A 13,879-nucleotide genomic window follows, 5' to 3' on the forward strand; every position below is an offset into this window, starting at 1 on the left:
CGAACCCGCGACTTGGCTCGCCACAGCGGGACGCCGATAGCCACTGATATCCTACCGCTGGATGCGTACACAGAGCGCGGGGTTGATCACTGCTTTATCCGAGCGGCTGAGACACCTGCGCATGCGTACGTCAAAAGGGACACTATTACTGCCCCATCCACAGTAAACGTGAACAAAGGCGCACACTCAACGACTTCTTAAGAAACAGCGCCGAGAGCTACAAGCATCACAGAGTGTGCATAAGCACCCCGCGCATGCGCTGTAGTGAAAACTGTGCGACCAGGCTGAGAAAACACGAATCGGTACGTCAAGGAACAACCCGAGCACACAACTCAGAAACTTCTTGTAACATTTATTCATCGCGCCATGATCAACCAGACATTTGTTGCTTTGTGGCAATTCCAGGCATTCTTACACACACACATGCGCACATGAAGAAAATTTTTCAGTGATCGCTATCTTACAGACCGTGTCGTACAGTACAAAAATAAAGCGTTTTAATGACGCCCTAGAAGTACAAAATCCCCGCTTAACAAGTTTTGCTCCTCGCAACTAGGAAGTGCAAGACCGTACAAAAACAGTATTTAGGAAATATTTGGCAAGGCACTCTTCTTGTTCTCCGGGTAGCCGGAGAGCGATACAGAACTAGCTGGCGCTGTATAATGCGCGCCAGTAGAAACATGTGCAAAAATAAACTGACAAAATGCAAGAAACAGGCACCATCTCCAACAACAAATCATGGTATGACGAAAAAAAAAGTACGGCTCTAAAGGAAAGTAAAGGGGGGGGATTCTTGCAAACGCAGTCTCTGTGCAACGTTAAATAAGAGATAAAGCAGCAAGGAATGCACAACAAAAGTCTGGAAGACTTCGGATTGTTGTTGTTCCCAAAAGGCACTGAGTAACATGAAAAAGAAAATAAACGAAAATATTGCTTCCTCTCATCGCGAAGACTATAGCAAAATATTGCTAGTGTTCGCGCCTTTTTGTCGTTATATTTTCTTGGCATTTTTCTGTCATCAAGAATCTCTATGCGACACTGACACTTCTAAAGAGAGAGAGAGAGAGAGAAACAGCACGCTTATACTTCAAGCAGCAGTCGTATTCGACTTGTTTCTAGGCTCACAGTTAGCATGACAGTGATTACACAGAGACAACTCTCGTACAAAAAAATTACAACAGTGGCAGTATAGGCAACTCTGATATCATCTTGGCACTTGCAGTGCCTTGCCTGAAGGCATGCTGTAAAAGGCAGCTCAAGTCAAAGTAGTTCGGCTAGATTCCAAGGTTCCAAGGGGCGAACGCAATCTTGTCTTTTGTCTCCCTCTAAGTAGAGCGTGCGTACCGACAGAGATCTCGAGCTGCCGGCTTCACGACAACAAAACAATTTGAGGAATGAAGAGGCACGGACTTGCCATTGTCAAGGTCTGCTACAGATCATCGTGCCCGAAACCGCGACAGACGCGGCGTCGAAAAAATAACGCACACGAGAGAGACAGCGGCCATAGCGAGTGTCTACGCGTTGTCAATGCTCTTGTTGTCGAGGCGTCGCACGTAGTGGTTGATGACTTCTCGGAAGTTGACGGGATCCATGTTCTTGCAGAGCAGGTTGAGAACGAGCCAGTCGCCGAGCTTGCAGCGGTCGCAGACGCGCTCCACGTAGTCCTTGTCGGCGAGTATGGCGCGGCGCCGGAGGACAATGAAACGGATTTGGGGGAGAAAGGTGACGAAGGCCCTGTAGATGAGCACCACACCGGAGAGCACGGCGAGGAAAATGAACCAGAACCAGATGAAAATGTAGATCTGCTCGTTGATGATGTTGATGGGCAGGATGCACAAGGCACCATGCTTCTGCACGTCGCCCGAGGAAGCGTACATGTGGAAGGTGCACTTGGCTTGCCTGGGGAACACCTTGGTCATGGGGTCGAAGCCCACGGACCAGTCCCACCCGGTGAACTGCAGCACCTTGGAACCGTAGCTGAAGAACTCGCCCCCGAGAAACATGTCCATGAAGAACATCTGGCCCACGACGTTGACGAAGTTGCACACCTCGGCCACCACGTATCCGTAGAAGAGTATGTTGTGGTTGTTCAGGTTGATGGCCAGGTACTCGCCGAGCAGTTTGCGGCTGATTTTTTTGGCTTCCTCGGGGAGGATGGGGTTGTTGAGGCCCATGATGAGGTTCTTGATGCGGCCGCCTTCCACAACCTTCCAGAAGTACCGAGGTACGTAGAATAGCACGGCCTGCACGAAGAGCACGAAGCATACCCATTGGTAGTAGGCATGGTAGACGCGCTTCTCGCCCCGCTTGGACTTTTCCACACCGGGGTAAGGCACCTTCGACGCCCACTTTCTTGTGCCAGGCGTCCGTGAGCGAATAGGTGGGATGTATCCAGCAGAGGCTGTCTAGCAGGTTGGGTGGCAGCGCGTCCTCATTGAAGCAGTCGATGGGGTCGCCGATGTACTGCCTGACCGTCACCAGGATGCTGAAGGCGACGAGGATGCACACCGTCGTCTTGTAGTGCAGCCGAAACACATTGTTGTCGATGACGGTGAACTCGGTCTTGAAGAAGCCCTTCAGATACCCGAAGAGCTGATCCATGGCTGCAGCCGCTTTGCCGCGCCTCCTCCGGCTGCCACGCACTCACGAGAAAACAAAGAAAAAAAAGCGGCGGCAGGTTGCACCACGCTTGCGAAGCGTTCGCGAATGTCTCGCACTACTGACACTTGTTGCCGGAGCACAGCGGCCTCTTCGACTGCGGCTGGCGGAAAAAAGGTGGTAGTGGTTTGAAGAGGAAAATGCGCCGCGCGAGCAAAGAAGCCACCGCAGACGGCGGAACTGGCGTAATAAGTTTCCCTCACAGTGTCGACTTTGAGCCAGTCACGGCTGGCGACGAGTAGCGGCCATCCTCCTGCGGGGGCCCACTCACGACGTCACACGCGGCGCCCCCTTGCCCCAACGTCTTTACTGTTTGTATATCGTATATCCACACGCTGCACCTTATTGAGTAGATATCATATGTGCACACGGCTCTTTGTCAGTGGACAATTTGTGCCCACATGCTGCTCTTCATTAGATATTCGTCATGTGCTTACAAGCTTGCCTTCAATGATTGGATCTCATATGTCCACGTGGTGCTCTTGATTGTTTGGAGCTAATTTCGTCACGGGATGCGTTTGAACCTGACACCTCTAGTTGATTCTGCAGAATTTAATAATCGCGTTAGGACTTTATAAGCTATTATCGTCGGTTCTCGTAGAAGCTGTGTATACTTGAAAAGACGTCACTAACTTAGGGATTGTGAAAATGCCATAAAGAACAATTGGCAAACTGCAACACCATTTTAAGACATAACACGAATGTTACAACGGGTGCACACGCCAGCAAAATAGCACATTCCCATCTTGATTTTCATGCCCCCATCGTGCCCATTTTGGGCTTTTTATATCCAAGACATGCGACGATCATCATGCTCACTGCCTACAGCCTTTGTCTATTGTCACAAAAATACTAAATACCAGAATAGTAAATAATTGCGGTTAACTCTGATGCACCTAGTGTGGCATCACAATTATCCATTTTTATTGACATTTACAGCGAGGTAACTCAAGAAGAAATCACCTTAATGATCTTTTTCAAGAAACTGTACAGCAAAAATGCATCGTTCTTACCCGTACTCATTGCATCAAAAAGTGCCTAAAAGAAACTACGTAGCTGAATGTTGGTGCGATGACCCGCAGCCATACCGACGCCTACGAAAGCTAAAGCGCAAGTGACAGTCTCACAGGGTCTCTTGTGCATTCCACTAACACGACTCGAAAGCAAAAGTCACTTTTTTTTACAGCGAAAGCTGTTATGAGATCATTTCACCGGCCGTTTTTGGCGCCGTAGTTGTCCGCCGCCGCCGCCGCCGGTGTCCGTAACCAGTATCGCTCGAAATAAGAAAAAAAAAACGAAATAAGAAAAAATTCCAGGATGGAACGAGGTTCGAACCTGGGTCCATTGCGTGGGAGCCCAGTATTCAACCTCTGAGCCATGCCGGTGCTTGAAACTGCTTTGCAAAAAGGTCCTATACAGGCTTCATGTCGGGAAGGAACCACATTAGCATATGCAATATAGCGTGGTAGAAGAGTAAAATAAGCACCAAGCGTCGCACAACGCAAATTCTGTAACGAGGCGTCACACAATGCGAGTTGCGCAATGAGTAGGTTGTTCAATGCTTCGAACCCAGTAGAAAGGGCTCTGCCATAATTCTTCATCTTCATCAGGCACAGCATCAACAAAGTGCTCATAATGCCTTACATGCGTTTAGCAGGTACCAACGCTCTCCGCAGAATGACGAAAAATGGCACAGTGCCTGCTGCCCTACTTCTCAAAAATTACAATGATTTATAGCGTAGTGGGTTCCTCGCAAGTGCACTTGTATTGGTTGCCAAGGAAGCCCATAAGCGCATGATCCACTTCCTCGGGGTCTCAGTGAAATTACAATGATTTATAGCGTAGTGGGTTCCTCCCAAGTGCACTTGTATTGGTTGCCAAGGAAGCCCATAAGCGCATGATCCATTTCCTCGGGGTCTCAGTAATGTTCTTCGCCCCCCCTCCCCCTCCGTCTCTCTTCCACGTCAACGCATGTTATACAGCATGACGGGAGAGGGAAATAGCGACCGGGCGTCACCTAATGCAAATTACATAACTGGTGGGCCGTTTAAAGATTCCAACCCATTACAAAGGGCTGAGCCATAATTCTTCATCGTCATCAGTCGTCGCGTCAACAAAGTGCACATAATGCCTTACAGACATAATGCCTTACTTAATGCTGGTGCCTCGCTCCCCGCAGAATGACGAATAATGGCTTAGTAGGTGCTTCCGAACTTCTTAAAAATTGTGATTTATGGCGTAGTGGGTACCTTTCTAGTGTACTTGCATTGTAGCCCCAAGAGAGCTTAACGGGCTCTAGAAACGCCGCTCTTCCAGCTTTCGCTGTGACTGTGCTGCGGTTTCAGCGCAGGCCTGGCGTTTTTTTTTCTTTTCCGTCTATGGATTTATCCTCTCCCTCGCCTCTTACAGATAATTCTGATCCTATCCTGCTTTTCCACTGCCTCCAGGATCGCATACATTGCAAGCTTACTGCACCTCACCTGGTTTTGCAGTGCCTGCGTGATTGGCCCGCCTTTGACCAAGCGACGATGGGGTGTGATGACGTCACAGCCACGTCACGGTAACGTAATAGCGACGTCAGAATTTTTGGCGATCTACGACGTCATGGGGGCGTCATACGATTGCGTGATCACGTGATGATGCTTTTTGCATCACTCGTGTTGACACCGACGCCGCGGGACGCCGACGGTCATTTTTGATGTTTAGTGAAGAATCTAGGGCATTGGCCTTAAAAATTATACAGCCGAAGCATTGCGCGCAAGAGGTACCATGTCACGAGCTCTATATGGCGCCGCATGTCCACAAAAATTGTCAATTCACAGCCCGAGGAGCAGGCAGGCCCTTGTCCTCCTGACAACGCTGTATCTTCGGAGTTCAAGCCTAACTTGCCTGAGAAGTGCTGCTACCGTCGGGGATTGTGAGACAATCGATCCGAGTCGGTTATGGCCTCGTAAACAAAAAGCCTTCGGCTCATTTAATTTCAAAGGCCGCGCTTCAGGGCTTTCGGTTGTATGGTTGCTTCGGAAATCACCATATAGTGGTTTAGTAGCGAGTGAAAACGAGGTTAAAGAACGCAGGTGTTCAACGAAATGTGAAGGTCATTATGCTCAGGGGCTACAGTGTTCCTAAACTATGAAAAATTGATGAGACCGGAAGAAGAATCGCGGATTTTACGCACCCACTATTAGATGTTACGTTAAGACGAAGGCTTTACATGTCTCAAGAAAACGCGAAAATTGATCATCGGCATCTGTGGCGTTGACGTCCAGCGGCGCCGGCGTCAACACGAGTGACGAAAAAAGTAGTCGTGACGCAATGACGCCATCATGTGACGTCATTATGACGCCATTTGTTGCCAAAATCAGCGACATATTCATGACTTCACATGATGACGCCATCACATGATATCGTCACTTGGTAAAATGTGGGCCGAGCACGGAGGCAATGCGAAACCTGGTGAGGTGCAGGAAGCCTGCAATGCCTACGGCCTTGGAGGCAGTCGAAAATGACGTTAGGCGCACAAAGATTACGTAGGGGGCGGGAGAGGATCAATACATCGTCTGAGAACAAAAATAAGAAATTTGAGCCGTTTTAGGCGAATCAATATGGGAACTTGTGAGTTTTTAATAATTACTTATAAAGTGTTACGGGCCGAAATCGCGATATGATCATCATCCACACTGTACTAGAAAGCTCCGGAAACTTCAACCACCTTGTGATGCTTAACGTGCACTGACATCACACAGTCGTCCCCGCCACGGTGGTCTAGTAGTTACGGTGCTCGACTGCTGACCCGAAGGTGGCGGGATCGAATCCTGGACGCGGCGGCTGCATTTTCGATGCAGGCGAAAATGTTTGAGGCCCGTGTACTTATATTTAGCTGCACGCTAAAGAAGCCTTCGTGGTCGAAATTTCCGGAGCGCTCCACTACGGCGTCCATCATAATCATATCGTGGTTTTGGGACGTTAAACCCAGATGTTAAAAGAAAACTACATCGCGCAGTAGACGGGCCTCTAGAATTTCTTCTCCATATAGATACGACAGCCGCGGCCGGGATCGAACCAGCTACTTTCGGTTAAGCACCCGAGCGTGGTAACGACTGTTCCACTGTAGCGGACACATACATTTCAAAATTTGTTCTTCGGTTTTTCACGTACTATTGTGAGCAATATGAGCTGGAACGCTGAATTCGTGTTTATTCAACGATTAATTGTAATGTACTCATACGAATGGGACGTACCGAATTTCCAGAGATATCTATCCGCTTGAGCATTCGGTGTGATGAACACCTTAGCGCTTGCCCAACTGCGTTTAGCTGCTATAATACATTTAAAATGTAATTTCTTTGTTGCAGCTCACATTTCTCACTACACATTTCTAGCACGGTGTAATTTATTTACTCTTGTAGTGAGGTAATGCAATGCGAAATCATCGCAGCGATTTTGACCGAGGGATAGTGCTAAACTGTACACACCAATGTCTCTTTCGTACCTGCCCTCAACGCGTGGCATCGGTAATAGCCACTGTGACTTTCAAGGAAAGAAATAGCGAAAACAGGAAAACAAAGATTTAGCGAAAGCTTCGCGCACAGTTGTTATCGCGGCCAGACATCTCGCCCTGCATGCGTGAGCTGCGTGCCGCCGCACCTCCACAAACATTGCCCATTCATTGCCAGGGCAGCAGACAGCCTGGGGAGTATTGCCACCTTATGCGATCATAAACGAGTTCTCCTTCGTGGGTTATGGCCTTGAAGATCAAAAGCATGCGACTTACCCAATCTCAAAGGCCACGCCTTATTGCCTAGCTCTTAACTCATTCGTTGCGAGGCGCTGTATAACATAAATTTTCTGGCGATTGCAACATTCTTTCTAACCACTAACCGTTAAATGATATGGTGATCACACTCGGCGTCTGTTTATGAATTGTTGAAAAAAGTTGCAAATAATCTTTAGGGATATTCTTATGAGATGATAACGCTAAAGTGTTCCTTTTGGCTCAGGTGGCGTTCGGAGGGCGTGCTGCAAGGTTGCATTGCTGAGTTGTGCTGAAAATGATAATAGTAATTCGTTTGGTTTAATGACTTTTTAATTCGTTTTTAATGACGTTTGGTTTAATGAGCACGCGTTTCCGCCTACCTCGCCAAGTAACGCTTTCTGGTCAATGCAACGGAAACGTAAAAAGAGGTGGTTTGCCTTTTATTCACCCAGCAAGGCATCGCTATTAAACCTTCCATCGTTTATTAACCTTTGTGCTAAGGCAGTGCAAGAAGCAATCAGCCATGTTATGGTTTCCAAACAACTGCGGAGTCGTATACGACAAAAGCAACTACTTTTTCTCGCAGTCACCACATCAGGGAAGCTCTGTGAGAAATTCGGACAGTAAAAAATTATTGCAAAGTCCCGCAGCCGTGGCTACATAGACAGAAAGGAAAAGCACAAATAAAGAAAATAATATTCGCCGGGCGCATCGCATGCAGCAGTTATCGTGGCTAGATATCTTGCCCGGAATGCAGCCAGCTGCATGGCACCGCACGCTTGGAAAAACTGCCGATTCATTGCCGTAACGCTGGCCGCCCGCTATCTTGCACATGACGCTCTACCTTGGGCGCTAAAGCAAGCTTGCCTGAGGAGTGCTGTCATCTTGTGGGACTCTAAAACATAACGTTCCGAATAGGGCATGGCCTCGAAGACGAGGCGCACCCGGGGCGTACAATCTTTGAGGCCGTACCTCAGCGGTTCGCGTTGTAGGAATTCTTGGTCATCCACGAGGAAAGGAGTTTTCACTGGAATAGAAATGAGGTTAAAGGACGTTGGTATACGCCATAAAATGCCACAGGTTCCGCTAGATTATGAGGCCGTGTATTTGAAAGCGAAACGTGTGATACGCGTGCGCCATGATTCAAGCAAGCTTGCCTGAAGAGTGCTGCTGTCTATCGCCACAGTGGAACGCGTGTTGTCCATTGGTTTTCGCCTCCAAGAGGAATGCAGTCGGCTTGTTAAATCGCAAAGGCCAGGCTTTACTGCATCGAGTTGAAGTCTTGCGTTGTGATTAATTGTAGCTACGTTTTCGCGCAGACAAAAATAACCGTCAAATGTATGCTAAAATGTCGCAAGTGCCACTCGTGTAAGGAGGTGCGTACATGGAAACGAAACATATGATACGTGCCTGTTTATTCTATCTGCAGTCAACATTATGGCATGGTCACTGAGGGGTGCTCCCTTCTTTTGTGACTTATGAACGCTTTTCTACCAGTGCTCGTGGCCTCCAAAACGAATGCTGCCGGTTGTTTAATCTCAAATGCCACGTGTTATTGCTTTGCCTTGCCGCCTTGTGTTTGTGTTTTCTTTAAGCTTGGTTTCCGCGCATTTTATAGGTCCGATTACAGGATGGTGTCATAAGCGCCATCGATTATTTCAAAAGTCTCAGTAATTCAATAAGACGTGGTATTCCCGGTAGATGTAACCGCTCTGGAAGTATACCTACATACTAATATTAGGCATCATGGGTACCGGTATGTTTGAAAAAAAAAAAAAGCTGATTGATAACATTGCAGAACGCGGTTGGATGGAATTGGATTGTCGAATCAACTGCGAGGGGTAAAGAAGGTTATGAGTTGGTTTAATTACTGGAGAACCATAATTGACCTCACTCCGTTTAAGCCCGGCCCCGCCACTGTGGTCTAGTGGTTATGGCGCTCGGCTGCTGACCCGAAGGTAGCGGGATCGAATCCCGGCCGCGGCGGCTGCATTTTCGATGGAGGCGGAAATGTTTGAGGCCCGTGTACATAGATTTAGGTGCACGTTAACGAACCCCAGGAGGTCGAAATTTCCGGAGCCCTCCACTACGGCGTCTCTCATAATCGTGTCGTGGTTTTGGGACGTTCAACCCAAGGCAATATTATTATTTTTAACCCGCACGACTTGTGTTAAACAAAATTGTTCGTCATGTTTATGAAACAAAAAAAATCACAGGGTATTTTATGCATTCACCTAAGACGACTCGAAGGCGAAAGCCACCTTGTTTTTCTCTTCAATGAATGTATTGAACCTGCCCCGCCACCCACCGAAAGATTTCGGCACCTAACGTGGTTCCAGGATAGGAGGCACCTCACCCTGTTTGCACTTCCTCCGTGATCGGCGCACCTTTGACCATGCGATGATGCCATGCGGTGACGCCATCATGTGACGTCACGTGATGTGACCTCACAGTGACTTCAAGATGACGTCAGAATTTCTTGCGATCTGTGCTGTCACGATGACGTCACACGGTTAGGTGATCACGTGTTTTTGTTTCATCAGTAAAACTTCTTTTGGGCCTAGTTGGTTCATAATCCTAGAGGTACATTTACAGCGCAAAAGTAAAGACGCACCACAAAGAAAGAAAACGACACACACAAGCGCTGACTATCAACTGACTTTATTAAGGCGATTGTCAATGCATTTATACCTCCAAGGCAGCCTTACCGCATATGCGCCACGCAATCAACATAAAAACAAAACTGAAACAAGGTGGAAACAAAGAATCGGTGTATTACATACGCGATTCTGTATTACATACGCGTGTATTACATACGCGATTCATCACTCGTTTTTAATCACTCCATGACCGTGAGATAGGAAGAGAGCCGAGTAAATCAGAGAACGAACAGCTGATATCCTTGTCGACATTTCGAGAAACAAGTTTACACGAGTCGGAGACGTAATGCGTAGGACACATAGCCGGCAATCAGGGAATGGGTGCCAATAGAGGGAAAACGCACAGACGAGAGCGCAGAAATTTAGATGGGGCGAAGAAATTAAGAATTTTGCGGGAATATGATGCTACCAGCCTCCACGGAACAGAGTAAATTGTGGCTTTCGCCTTCATCCTTCATTGAACATAAAAAGGCTGTTACTGGTGATGGCGAAAGCCTTAAGTGCCTCATCAGAAGAACGTGGCTTGCGTTTCAAAAAACACTCATGATATTAAAAAAAACAGACACAAAGTGGGATTCGGACCGTTATCGAACGCAAGTATTCCGTACGACTGTAAGTTATTCCACCTCAGAGCCATGCCAGTGCTTGAAACCGCTTCGGAAGAATGACTATATACAGTAAACGTTATGAGCAAAATTTAGAAGAACTTGTTGCTGGGTCACGTTGACAGATGCAACATTGCATGACAAAAGCGGTGAATCGCATCAGCCGTGGTACTACGCGAATTGCGTAGCGAGCGGGCGGTTGAAAGCTGCTGACCCACGAAAAGGTCCGAGCTATACATGGCTTGCGCGTGACGTCACCATTGCTGCGGTCCTACTGCCGGGACCATATTGGTGAATAGCCGCACAGTACGCATGCAGTGCCTAGAATATACTTCTAGGCACTGTAGTACGTAACAGCGGTACGACCACACTGTTCAGTACGACGGAGCCGACGGAACGTAGCCGCATTGCCACGGTCACTTTCTTTTTCGCGAGCCGTTTATTGTGCATCATACCGCCGGTTGGCACAAGGCAACCGTTAAATGCGGCGTACTATTCAGAACTGATAGGGCAAGCAAGTTCTCGATATGAGGAATAGGTGAGGTTGTGTGACGGAGTGGATCCCTACACGCTTCGACCCGGAACGGACCCGACTTCCAACATCTCACCTCCCCAGAAGTGTCGCTCGGTGACATCGTGAACTATTTGGTTTTCCGCGTTAATCTTGTTACTCTGGGCGAAATAAAGGCGTACAAGTCAATGGAATCGCCCAACTATTTACCAGCAGCTGGGTAAAGAGCCTGTCTGCAAGGAGCTTCGCGAACGTAAATTTGATGGTGCTTGCAGAGGTAAGTTGAATGGTCCATCAAATTGATCCATTCGCCAGCGCCGAGTTATCAAACAGCGATGAACGAACGCTGCTAAATTAGCAAATGCTGATGTTTGCGCTTAGTTTTCATGCGAGTGCAGCTAGGTGCTCACGCGGCAGTACGTTTTTCGATCGCGCGTCCCCTTTGCTGTCTGTTTTGTCATAAACATAGAGGGATGTATGTACGTGCATGAACGTAGTGCTGAGGGTTTTGTGGGTGCATGTGGATAGTCATCGAGAGCGAGCCGCATTCGGCTTCATCAACACGCATCGGCCTCCGCTTGCCGCTTTTCGTGACGCTGTTTTCCGCGCGCTCATGTCGCGCAGCTCCTGCATGCTTGAAGCTGTAGGTAGAGACGGCGCCCAGTCTGGGTTCATTTCGTCGAACAACGCGGACGGCTTTCCTACGAACACACATCCGCGTTAATTAGTGTCTTCATATCTCCTCTCTTTTCCGCTTGCCTACAACGAAGTGCGCTCCGTACACACGAACGTTGGGGTTTTCTACGTCGAAAAAAGAGAGCAACGGGGGTGTAGGGGTTCTTCCTTTGAGGGAGCAATAGCATTGCCACTCCCATTACTCTCCTAAAAAGAGCAACGGCAAGGGGACGAACCATTGCTCTCCTTTCAGTTGCTCCTTGGGGGATGAACAGTTATTCCCCTATAGTTCCTCCTTGAGGACCAACTGTTACTCCTTCCTGGTGCTCCTCAAGGGAGCAACGGTTGCTACTTCCCGTTACTCCTTAGTTTCTTCTTGGGCCAAAAAAAATTCTTTTTTGATTTACTTATAGAGCATATTGAGGTTTATACGGATGTTTGTTTAGATGTACGAAGGATATACAGACATCTCATTCAGAAATAAATTTCAGAAAATTTGCAACAAACACACAGGATTTGAACTTGCGACCACTTAACCGCAATGCGCGTACGCTAACCACTACACCACCACACGCTACGGCGCCGTCTGAAAGGAAACGGAGTTATGTAGGTACCGATGGGCCGTTGCGCGTTCTGACAGGTTAGTGAAATGAGCATAGGCGTGCAGAACCAGTGGTGATGTTCGAAAGAGAATAGGAAGTAACAATGTAAACATCTGAAAACGTCAAGGTAATGAGTGTCTCGCGAAAACACAGGCTTTGCCAGTGCTCCCTTTTGTGCTAGCTAAACGGCCAGTAATTTGTATTTTTTTTCTTTTTTGCCCGGAGGTGTGTTTTCTTCTTCTGCGATAGCTGCCATCCCGCCAAAATCAGCCAGTGACAATGTAGAGAGGGGTGTGCGTTAGAGCACTGCACGGGCCGTGATTTTCGGCCCGAGCCCGGAACTCGTTCAAGTTTACCCGCCCGAGCCCGGCCCGGTGATTCAATGCGCGACCCGGGCCCGGCCCGAACCCGAGAAAAAATTTCGCCTACCCGGCCCGGGCCGGCCCGACGGCAGATCAGGCCCGACAGAGGCCCGAGACAATAATATAGGTGGTGTTGCCAGAACATAGAATCTACACAAAGTGTTAAGTATCAAATATCTACGCTTTGATGGCGAATATTTCGCTAACAGTTCTACTTTAACCTACGGTGATTTCGTGCAAAAAGGGGCTCACGGTGGAAACAGTTGAGTGGACATACTGGGTACAATGAACGCTTGTTGGGCAATGGTATACTATAACTGTTTTTTTTTCTTTGCAAATGCAATGGGGATCATAAACAGCGTTTTGTAGCAGATGTTGTGGCAAAGAAAGTGATTTGCAGCAAGAGTTCAGTTTCGATAGGAAGTGCAATAAAAACAGAGGAGCCAGAGAACAGAACGCTCTCCTCAATTTGTTTTTATTGTGCTCTTTACTGAAACTCAAAACATGCTCTAAGGACAAAGGCAGTCGTGCACCCGGCTTCTGGATATGTAACACCTGTCTTCAGCATTGCAGCACCTTGCCACATCAAGAGAAATAGAGGAAGAAAGCCCAGTTTATTACTTTGTTGTAAATACACTAACCTAAATAAAAATTATAACGAACGTGCGCACCACGTGTACCTTTAGAAGTACGTATAGGCAGCCGAAAGGACGAAAAGGTATTTGTGGTAGCATTCTTTTCATATATCACACCACTGCTACTATGTAGAGTCCATAAGTCTTTTGTGACATATTTTACAGTTTATTCTTCATGTGTTATTGTGTAAAAGATCAAATTATCTATAGATTCCGGCATTAAGCACGCCATCCACCGTTGCATCACATATCCTGCCGCGCTAAAGTTTCTAGCCCGGCATGCGCTAGCCGCAGGGGTGTGCATCTGCCTTGCGCATGCATCCGCAGTCGTTGTTCTTAACTTCCACCACTGGAGCAAACTAAGGATGTCTTTGTGGACCTCCGCAGAATGAACGTAGCTGTGCAGCTAATCCCT

General features: G+C 47.8%; 1 pseudogene; it reads right to left on the reverse strand.

Annotated features, from left to right (window-relative positions):
• Positions 1–1,344: 1,344 nt before the first annotated feature.
• Positions 1,345–2,751, reverse strand: LOC119395983 (innexin inx2-like; annotated as a pseudogene).
• Between the last annotated feature and the right edge of the window lie 11,128 nt (positions 2,752–13,879).

The sequence above is a fragment of the Rhipicephalus sanguineus genome, chromosome 6 (genome assembly GCF_013339695.2).
Source record: "Rhipicephalus sanguineus isolate Rsan-2018 chromosome 6, BIME_Rsan_1.4, whole genome shotgun sequence".
Taxonomy (NCBI): Eukaryota; Metazoa; Arthropoda; class Arachnida; order Ixodida; family Ixodidae; genus Rhipicephalus; species Rhipicephalus sanguineus.